At 40.8% G+C, this 10,261-nt stretch overlaps 2 long non-coding RNA genes across 2 annotated transcripts in view; one reads left to right on the forward strand and one right to left on the reverse strand.

Moving 5' to 3' along the window:
• The window catches only part of LOC127504122 (uncharacterized), a 1,137,365-nt gene that overhangs the window by 620,498 nt on the left and 506,606 nt on the right, over positions 1–10,261 (forward strand). The window lies entirely within an intron of this gene.
• The window catches only part of LOC127504125 (uncharacterized), a 44,153-nt gene continuing 35,892 nt past the window's right edge, over positions 2,001–10,261 (reverse strand). Inside the window, exons 2-3 of the long non-coding RNA XR_007927293.1 lie at positions 4,773–4,876; positions 2,001–4,188 (exon numbers count right to left, since the gene is read on the reverse strand). This is a non-coding gene — a long non-coding RNA (uncharacterized LOC127504125). The remainder of the gene's footprint in view (positions 4,189–4,772; positions 4,877–10,261) is intronic.

Genomic DNA, 10,261 nt, shown 5'->3' on the forward strand with positions numbered 1-10,261 from the left:
AATGCAAGATGTCCCATTGAAATATTTGAGATGTAAAGTTTATTTAAACTGCAAAAGTAAAGAATACATTTAAATTATTGTGACAGATGTGAAGGGGGAGGAGAATGTATATGTGCGTATACCTGTGTATCCTCGCTCATGACTCCTCAGGAAGCTTCCTCACTCCTCGTTTCTCACCTCCTTGCGGTGCAATTAGAGAATTGAGATGTCCTACAAGATGGCTGAGCTCGATCGGTTTCCGGGTCATAGGGTGGAGGACGGAGGAGCGAGGAAACAAGGAGGGATATTAGGAAGCACCCTTTGAATAATAGGCTTTTGGTTGGACTTGGCTGCACCTATTTTCTAAATGACCTTGCTATAGCTATCCAAAGGTTAAAGTTCAACTTTTTTTTTTTTTTTTAATAATTATTGAGTCCTGAGAATTGTGCCTCAGTGGTTTTATCAGGGTTGAGTGAAAAACCTAGAACTACCCAGACAGCAACATAATGTTGGCCCAGGTCCGGCCCACATCTTGCCCGCGTTGAATCCAAATGTACCAGATGTGGGCCAGATCTGGGCCAACACTATGTTGCTGTCTGGGTAGTTCACCAAAGTTGGTTTTTGAAATAATCTCTAATATTTAACGAACGATTCAATTCAATTGACAGCGGCGGTGATTGACCCCCTCCGGTGGCTGATTTATTTCAAATTTCTCACAGGCCTCTAGGCCTCTAGGACGTTCCAATTGGCCTACATTAACCTTGTCTGATAGCTGCTCAAACTTCATAGGCTGCTGTCGGCCGCGTTTTTTGAGATTCGTGAATGTCCACAAAGGCAATTTTGGCACCTTGGACAAAGGCACTGCATGCCAATTTTCAAGTCAATCAGACTTAGCATTGTTATAACCATTTTTAATTTTTTTTCCATGTTATAGCACTACCAAGTGGCCAGTCGCCATGCCCTTTGTCACACAACCACAGAGTGAGCTCTTACGTATGTGTGCCGAGTTGGGTGAAAATATCTCATTTGGTTCACGAGTTATAGCCATTTTAGTAAATGTGGCTCTTCCCATTTTAAACATTTTGGCAGGCCCTTAGAGCACTATGAGCTTGAACCCCTTATAAATTAGCACCACATCTCACATGAATGATAATCATTTTAAATATTATAAATGCATGTAACGACACACCACTACAGGAATTGGAGATGAACCCAGGAGAGGGAGTTTATTGCAAAACTGGATGACAATGCTGGTGAGGATTGCAAGGGGAGTATGCAGGTACATATATAGGCAGTACACACAGTCTTGCAAACTTAAGCATGAATGTAGAGATACTCTGGAGGAACAGTTCGTATGAGCATATAGACAAGTAAACAGGTAAGTACTTCAAACGTCCACAAAACAAAGGATTACTTCTTCTTCTAGGAATTAACACAAGAAGCAGGATAACTGAGACGGGAATGAGACTTCAGGTAAGAGTTAAAGCTTTGATAGTCCAGGAGATAAAACAATACAAGAGAAGCAAACACAGGTAAATCCTTCTGGAACGAAACATAAATGAGAAAGTGAGTCCGTAATACTTCAAAACTAACACAAACAAGACCAGACAGTGACTGTGTGACTGAGTGCTCCTTAAATGGCAATCCAAACGAGCAGATGATAAGGTGCAGGTGTGTGTGATCACAGAGTGCAAGCGTGCTATACAGGGTATGCTTACATGACAACGATGCAAAAAAGGGAAAGGTTTTTTTCTTTATATAGATGACAACAGCTGTCAAAACGATCCCCGTTCACATGGATCTGCAAAAACGACTAAAAACGCTGTATTATGCATGCCAGGTCAGTAGATGGCGATGTCACTTTGTAAAGAAAGACTACACGCCTGCGCACATACAGGTGCTGGTCATATAATTAGAATATCATCAAAATGTTGATTTATTTTACTAATTCCATTCAAAAAGTGAAACTCGTATATTATATTAATTCATTACACACAGACTGATATATTTCAAATGTTTATTTCTTTTAATTTTGATGATTATAACTGACAACTAAATCCCAAATTCAGTATCTCAGAAAATTAGAATATTGTAAAAAGGTTCAACATTGAAGACACCTGGTGCCACACTCTGATCAGCTAATTAACTCAAAACACCTGCAAATGCCTTTAAATGGTCTCTCAGTCTAGTTCTGTAGGCTACACAATCATGGGGAAGACTGCTGACTTGACAGTTGTCCAAAAGATGACCATTGACACCTTGCACAAGGAGGGCAAGACACAAAAGGTCATTGCAAAAGAGGCTGGCTGTTCACAGAGCTCTGTGTCCAAGCACATTAATAGAGAGGCGAAGGGAAGGAAAAGATGTGGTAGAAAAAAAGTGTACAAGCAATAGGGATAAACGCACCCTGGAGAGGATTGTGAAACAAAACCCATTCAAAAATGTGGGGGAGACTCATAAAGAGTGGACTGCAGCTGGAGTCAGTGCTTCAAGAACCACTACGCACAGACGTATGCAAGACATGGGTTTCAGCTGTCGCATTCCTTGTGTCAAGCCACTCTTGAACAAGAGACAGCGTCAGAAGCGTCTCGCCTGGGCTAAAGACAAAAAGGACTGGACTGCTGCTGAGTGGTCCAAAGTTATGTTCTCTGATGAAAGTAAATTGCATTTCAGGGTCCCAGAGTCTGGAGGAAGAGAGGAGAGGCACACAATCCACGTTGCTTGAGGTCCAGTGTAAAGTTTCCACATTCAGTGATGGTTTGGGGTGCCATGTCATCTGCTGGTGTTGGTCCACTGTGTTTTCTGAGGTCCAAGGTCAACGCAGCCGTATACCAGGAAGTTTTAGAGCACTTCATGCTTCCTGCTGCTGACCAACTTTATGGAGATGCAGATTTCATTTTCCAACAGGACTTGGCACCTGCACACAGTGCCAAAGCTACCAGTACCTGGTTTAAGAACCATGGTATCCCTGTTCTTAATTGGCCAGCAAACTCGCCTGACCTTAACCCCATAGAAAATCTATGGGGTATTGTGAAGAGGAAGATGCGATATGCCAGACCCAACAATGCAGAAGAGCTGAAGGCCACTATCAGAGCAACCTGGGCTCTTATAACACCTGAGCAGTGCCACAGACTGATCGACTCCATGCCACGCCGCTTTGCTGCAGTAATTCAGGCAAAAGGAGCCCCAACTAAGTATTGAGTGCTGTACATGCTCATACTTTTCATGTTCATACTTTTCAGTTGGCCAAGAATTCTAAAAATCCTTTCTTTGTATTGGTCTTAAGTAATATTCTAATTTTCTGAGATACTGAATTTGGGATTTTCCTTAGTTGTCAGACTAAAGCTAAACCTATAGACTATTACGCAAGTATGCTGTCACCGTTTTCACAGTTCCGCATTTTTGTTGTTTACTCGATGATAACGGTATCATTTTCAAAAACTTGCACTTTGAAACCCTTTTTTAAAACTCTGTGTTTTCAGGCCCCCCGGCTGTTGTCATGTAAATGAATGGCCAAAACGAAATATGACAATTCACAATGTATTAATTATTCAATTGGGTTAAATTAAATAATATTTTCACACTTTTGCAAAATGTAGAAAAGGTGCACAATAAAACATTCTGTTCTGTGATATTTACCTTGATTTTTCTTTGTTTACTTCACACATCATGTTTCAAGTTTTGTAAAATAATAAATGTTTTTATGATACTTTAAGACTTATGCTCTGGGACAAGGGAAAAACAATAACATTTATACATTTCAGTACAAGGAATTTGTACAAGGAAGTAGCAAAAAAATAAGAAGAGTAAAAAAAAAAAGAAAAGTTTAAATGTAACCTTCATATAAAGATGAAAAAAAAAATTGAAATCTGGTATCATAAAGGTTGAAGAAACACTAAGATATTAAAATGTTCAGTGATTTAGTAAACATCCTGCTTTGGATGCAGAAAAATTGGCTAGGTGGTTGCTTTTGAATTGGTTTCATATCAATCCTTATGATCTGTGAACCTTCTACCTTCAAATAATTAGCTTTCCAAACACTGCTTATAAGCTCATGCCTTTGAATAAAGTTATGGATATTGAACGCACTCTTTTCCTTGCATGGATGTTTCAAGTAATGTTCTGGTAAGCTTTACGCACAAGATGCATGCTGTTCTGGGGAGAGGCCTCTGGCACTGCAGCTGCCATATCCCATGAGCGCCACCGCCTCTGCAAAACAAAACGACATGTCTTATGGTTTAACATCAAACACTCAGAATAAACACATCCAGCTTTTTTCGCCACAGTGGATTACAAAGAAGTTTTTTCTTGTATTGATGTGAAGTGTTTTATTTTTTGTGCAAGCTTGCATCTATTTTCATCTCAGATCTCTGAGGGTTCACTGGTGGGCACACCAGGGGATAATGGATATGATCATTAAGGGAAATGATTGCATATCATACACAGACATTTTAAATATATAGGAAAGCATTGTATTGTATAATATAAGACACTTTAAAGGTTAACAGTCTCTCGCTAATCTCATTATGAAACCGAGCTCCTGATTTTCCCTCAATCACAGAGTAATGAATGTTTTGTAACCGTATGGCTAATGTCTTTCCCTCTAACTGCTGTGTTGATGTTTATTAGCTTTTATCAGTCAATGACGAACTTCATTCACCCTCCACATCCATCACAAAGGTTCGCATCTGCAGCGCTCACCCCCAATCCAATATAATTGTACCCTGTGGCTGTATATAGTTCCCTTCAGCGCAGTGGAGTTAATAATCAAACCAGATATTGGGAATCTTCACCTTGCTGTGGTCACTGAGTTGATCAGGCTAGAGATTTACCATGACTGGCAGTTGACCTTTCACCCCAGCTTGTGATTGCCAGAAGAGAGGAGGAAATCCACCACCTGTAGAAAAATTAAAGTGAACAATTATAACACTGAACACGGCAGCAGTAGGAGTCCCACCTGTCAGTTAAAAGAGACAATTGCCTTATTGATAGTTTGTTTACTTGTTTACTATCTTGTACTAAGTTATATATCGCTCAGTGTTGGCCAGTAGTGTTTTAGATAAAATCTTTAGACTGAATCTATTAGTTTACAGCAAGGATCTGGAGAGCGACTACACTTTTTAGCTCAAACCCTGAACAAAGTCAGCTACCTGTAATTTTCTAGATTAGATCTAACTCTTGATTAGATTCTGCAGGTGTCTTTGATTAAGGTTGGAGCTATACTCTGCAGGGCAGTGGATCTCCAGGGCCAGATTAGAGCAACAGGATTTGGTGAGTCATGTTTTTTTTTTTTTTTTTTGCTATATCATTGTTAGACAGCTCTTCTTAGACAGGTGACATCATGTGTGGTTTTATTGTAAATTCAAAAATATATAATTTCATACATTTTGCAAATTTACTGTAAACGTCTCTGGTAGCTTATGAAACCTGGTTCCTTGAGAAGGGTAACGAGACGCTGTGTCTTGGTATTGACACTATGGGCAATGCCATCAGCGTGACCAGTGTCTGAGGCACGTGTACACAAAAGCCAATAATAATTGCCATACGGCAGTCCATGACGTCAAATGCGGAGCACCCTTGAGTATAAAAGGGCCCCTAAGTTACAAGCCATCAACTCTTTTGTCTGAAGGAGATGCACAGGCAGGCCCAAGGTATGGCAACTAGATGCAGCATCGCTCCCCTTCTCAAGGAAACAGGTTGCATACGCAACCTGAGACGTTCCCTTTCGACATGGAACTTCAATGCTGCGTCTTGGTATTGACACTATGGAGAACCAATACCCATATGCCACGCTGAGGGAATGCCTGGCTCAATATGCACAAACATAGTGGGCATAGCATAAAATGACTCTACGGACTACCCAGTTGGAGTCAGAAGCGTTCTAACCTCATGGGCACATCCCATGTGACTCATATAGTGGCACTACTCCCTAAGCCAATTTACTAGGAAAGATCCCCAAGCTTCTATGCTCTACAGCAAGGGAAGTCCCGGGTGTTACATCTTCCTCCCTCCCTTACGGGATAGGCCTCAGCCCTATATGGCCTAAGGGGAAAATACCCAACTTAGCCTCAGCTATATGTCAGGCATATCTCACCAGAATTTGACAAGGCTCTTAGGGTGCAAGGTGCTAAAAACATCAGAAATTAGCACCTCTTCAGTAATTTCTACTCATTCTAGGGGGAGCATATACCCTTACTCAGGAAAGAAAGGAAAACGAGAGCAAGAAATAATGCAGTTTGCCCAATAACTCATCACCCAGGCTATAAACCCCATGGAAGACACTGGGGAGCCTAGGAGCTACTTAAAGCCCCCCTTGTAACTAGGGGAGAGCAACTCATAGCCTGCCTTATGTCAAGGCACAATACATGAGATCTGCTATAGCTAGCGCTTCATCTTTTTCTTTTAGCACTAGACCATAGTATGTGTCTGACAAGGAGGGACGCCTCACAGGTGAACTCCCTCAACTTATTAGCATCGTCGAACCAGTAGAGCAGTAGAGCACCCATCAAAGTACCCATTCAAAGGGGAGCATACATCCCTACTTCAAAACCCAATCATAGGTTGGGGAGGGAGGTAAACGAGGTAGAGGAAAACTATACTGCCCTACATAACTTTGCTCACCCTGCATTAACGGACCCCCAGAGAGGGATATATCTCCTGAAAGTTGGTGACTGAGAGCCCAGCTCTATAAAGTTCTCTACGACCGGCCAGCAGACAGAAGAGGTCAGAGTGTGAGATCAAACAATTGAGGAGTAAGATTTCCCTTTTTTTTATTACAGATGCCCGTTTGTGGCAACTATAGGAACCATAGAATGACCAATGCACTGGTCGTGCATTCTGGCATCTGCCTCTATTCTGCCCACCTATGTTTCCTCGGGAGCTTAACGGAGGTGGGGGGGGGGGAGATTATTAGTAACACCAGACTCTTTGCATCTAGTTCCTCAGAATTAGACATGTCAAATTAATCAGTGAGGTACAAAGCGGCCACAGAGCAGTTTCCTGTACCGACATGAAAGCAACAGCAATAGTATCCCAAAAGGGAAAAACTCCTGTCAGAATATTCCACCCAGCAGTCTCGGCCATAGGACCCAAACCATGAGGTACAGACGCTTGACTCTCATCACTCAAGAGAAAATCAAGCATGGGTGCAGCTTCCCACAGCGAATACATCACAAAGAAAGCATTAAGCTCCCTCGAGAGCCAAACACACTGAGAAGTGAGAATTGAGTAATAACAGAGCCTCTTACTGTAAATGCATCGCCATGAGTATCCCCTACTCCCTCAAGAGCTGAAAGCGCTCCGTGCAAATGCTAGATTTTTATCCCTCAGGAGAAAATCAAGCAAGAAAGGAGCTTCATACCATGAATGCACATTCCAACAGACTCTTAGCTTACACTCATACAAACAAGCGGCTCCTGAAGACAAAACAGCTGATGATGGTAACTCTGCCTTTTATACTCACAGGCGCTCCACGTGTGATGTCATAGAGTGCTGTCAGCCAATGATTATTGGCTTCAACTTTGAAAGGGAACCGCAGATGTTGCACCCGCTAGTTTTCTCACCAACTCGCACCCAAACTCGGAAATTTGAAACGCAAATAAAATCCTACTCGTAATTATGATATTATGGTGCCATTTGTTTGTGTTCAGCTCGCAAATACCTTTCCGACATTACTTAAACACAGCAATAGCCTGCACTTGACATGACGGTCTGTTTTGAAGATGCTCCAGATTTACCGAACCTATAGTAAAGCTCTGTCTAGGCCCTGCCCCAGTACTGTTTGTGTCAAGGCATTCCTTAGTCCATTTTTTTAATGAGAGAGAAATGGCATTTCAATAAACGCTTTAAGAATCCGTATATCTAGGGCTGCACAATGTATCAAAATATTGCAAATGTACATATCGCGATATGCATATCACAACAGCTTACGATATCTGAATGATTTTAACAGGCTACTTGTAAAAAGTTATTAGTTTCATTAGCAGTCGCTCCACCAACCAATGTCTCTCGGCCCTGCCCTGCCCGTCACATTTATTATTTAGAAAAACATATGATTTTGCTATATTTTGCAAATAGTTACTTTATCGAATTTTAATCTTGACAAACTGTTTTGGATGTTTCAGTGTTTCTCTGTTCAAGCTGTAGAAGCTGTACTGTTGCCTCTAGATGCCCCAGGGCCAAGTTGGCCACAGAGTGAACTGACTTGCCTTAAAGTAAATTTGTTGCCAGCCTTCATTACAGTTTCCATAGTTTGACCTTACATGGGTCTTACCATTATCTTCAAGCACGCTAGACTTCTCCCACTGACACAGAGTTCGGGACAATGGCTCTCATGTGAATAATAAGCCTTGTATATTGCGAGACCTGACACATCTAGGTTATGACACACTTTTTGTTTAGTTTGGATAACTGAGTTTCGTTGTATTTCTTCCTGAGTATTTTTACAAGGAGTTCTGTGGGGATGCATAAAGGTCTTTGCCTTTCCCAGCTACGAGATATGTGGGCCATGGTTTTGGAAGCGGCACACCACTTCTGGGACTTCTCATTCGAGAGACTGTCTTGCTGCACACTGACCTGGCCTTTGTGCACATCCTGTGCTTTGCTTCTCTTTCTTCCACTTCTACAACCTTTGAAAGTCTTGAAGTTCTAAAATATGAGGAAATATCAAGGTGTGGCAGAGGAGCAGGTGTAATTCCCTAATCAGGAAGTCTTCAGTTTATAAAGTTTCCAAGCCATGTGTGAATGTAAGCCTTTTCTAGTAAAGCAGTGCTACGAGCAAATCTGACACGTTAACAAAACAAATGCATAAACTAGCAGAGGTTATTCTCATAAGAATCACAGTATTATGACTTAAGCTTCTCTATCTCAAAAGAAAACCATTTTTAAGAAACAGAAGTGTTTGTGGAAACAAGTAAAACGATGACCAGGAATGCTTGTCAAAGCATAAGGCACACAAATATTAATTTATTTGAAACTCGACAATTTGGAGGCCCGTTCCACTGTAGATCTACTGTACCCAATTGCTCTGCTTCTCTTTTAGCGAGTCATCATGTTTCTTTTTTTTTTTTTTTTTTTTTTTTTCTGGCAAACATTCCGTTTTAAGTCTACATCTGAATAATTAATGTCAATCTCTTCTTAAGAGTATACCTTTGAGTAAGAGAGCACCGCAGCTCAGCAATTTGTCACCAGTTAATTCAGCGGCAACTGCTAAGTGCAGTTATTTTTCTGCTAGAATCATGCAGCTACAGTCAAAACACAAATGCGCATCTTGCCTCAGAAGCTCTCTGCAGGGCTTCAGCATGGTGTTTAGTATTCTAGCTGCATAGGTACGCATGATTACATGATCATGTGGGTTGAGCTTCGGCTGGAGGATGGGAGTGGGGTGAAAGAGAGAGCGAGGTAATGTTGAGTTCTGTGGAGAGGGGGTAAATAGGCCTGGCTAATCCACAACATTAGAGCCAAGAGTATGATTAGGGGTGCGGGAGAAAAGGAAGCAATAAATAACAAAGGGAATGCAATGAGGGCCACCAATAATGGGACTTTTTCTGCAGCCTTTGTTAATTGAGAGATATGCATTGGGCAGATTTAAAAGCTGCTCGGAACTCTACGTACAAAGAGCGAGAAAGAGAGTACACTTTGTGTACCCTCTTTTTGTGGGTAGTTTGAGGAGTCTATTACTGAGGTAAAGCGTTTTTTATTCAGAATTGTCCGAATTGCACTATGGGATGTGTGAATGTCAATACATTTTGTATCAAGTGTGTGAATGGTTATGTTTGGAAGGGAATACTAGATTAACTGCAACAGATTGTGCAGTGAAGTTGGAATTCCAGCTTGTAAACACGTGTGGAAGTGTAAATCTCTAAAATGTGGGGGAGAATGACATCACACAAACATGAATAATTTTTTTTTTTTTTTTTTTTTTTTTTTAAAAAGGGTTGCACAATATATTGGTACAATATTGCTATGAGACAAGATTAGAGATTTTTTGGTTTCAGTCCACTAAATTTTGCATTGTGTATGCTAATTTTCTCTATTTTTACATTTGATTTTCTTTGCAATCATCTAACGCTCACTTGAAGTTAAACTTTAGACAAAAAAGTAAACCATTTTAATATTGGCTTATAACATATACAACATTTTTGGCAACAAGGACGTGAAGGAGACATGAGCACATGTTAGGAGTTCATTTTAGGTAGGAAATACATATAAATTCACTTTAAAAAATATATAGTTGTACATCCAAATGTGTTTTCTAAAGTTTTTGGTCATTTTTAATGCACAT

This window comes from Ctenopharyngodon idella, chromosome 21 (assembly GCF_019924925.1).
Source record: "Ctenopharyngodon idella isolate HZGC_01 chromosome 21, HZGC01, whole genome shotgun sequence".
Taxonomy (NCBI): domain Eukaryota; kingdom Metazoa; phylum Chordata; class Actinopteri; order Cypriniformes; family Xenocyprididae; genus Ctenopharyngodon; species Ctenopharyngodon idella.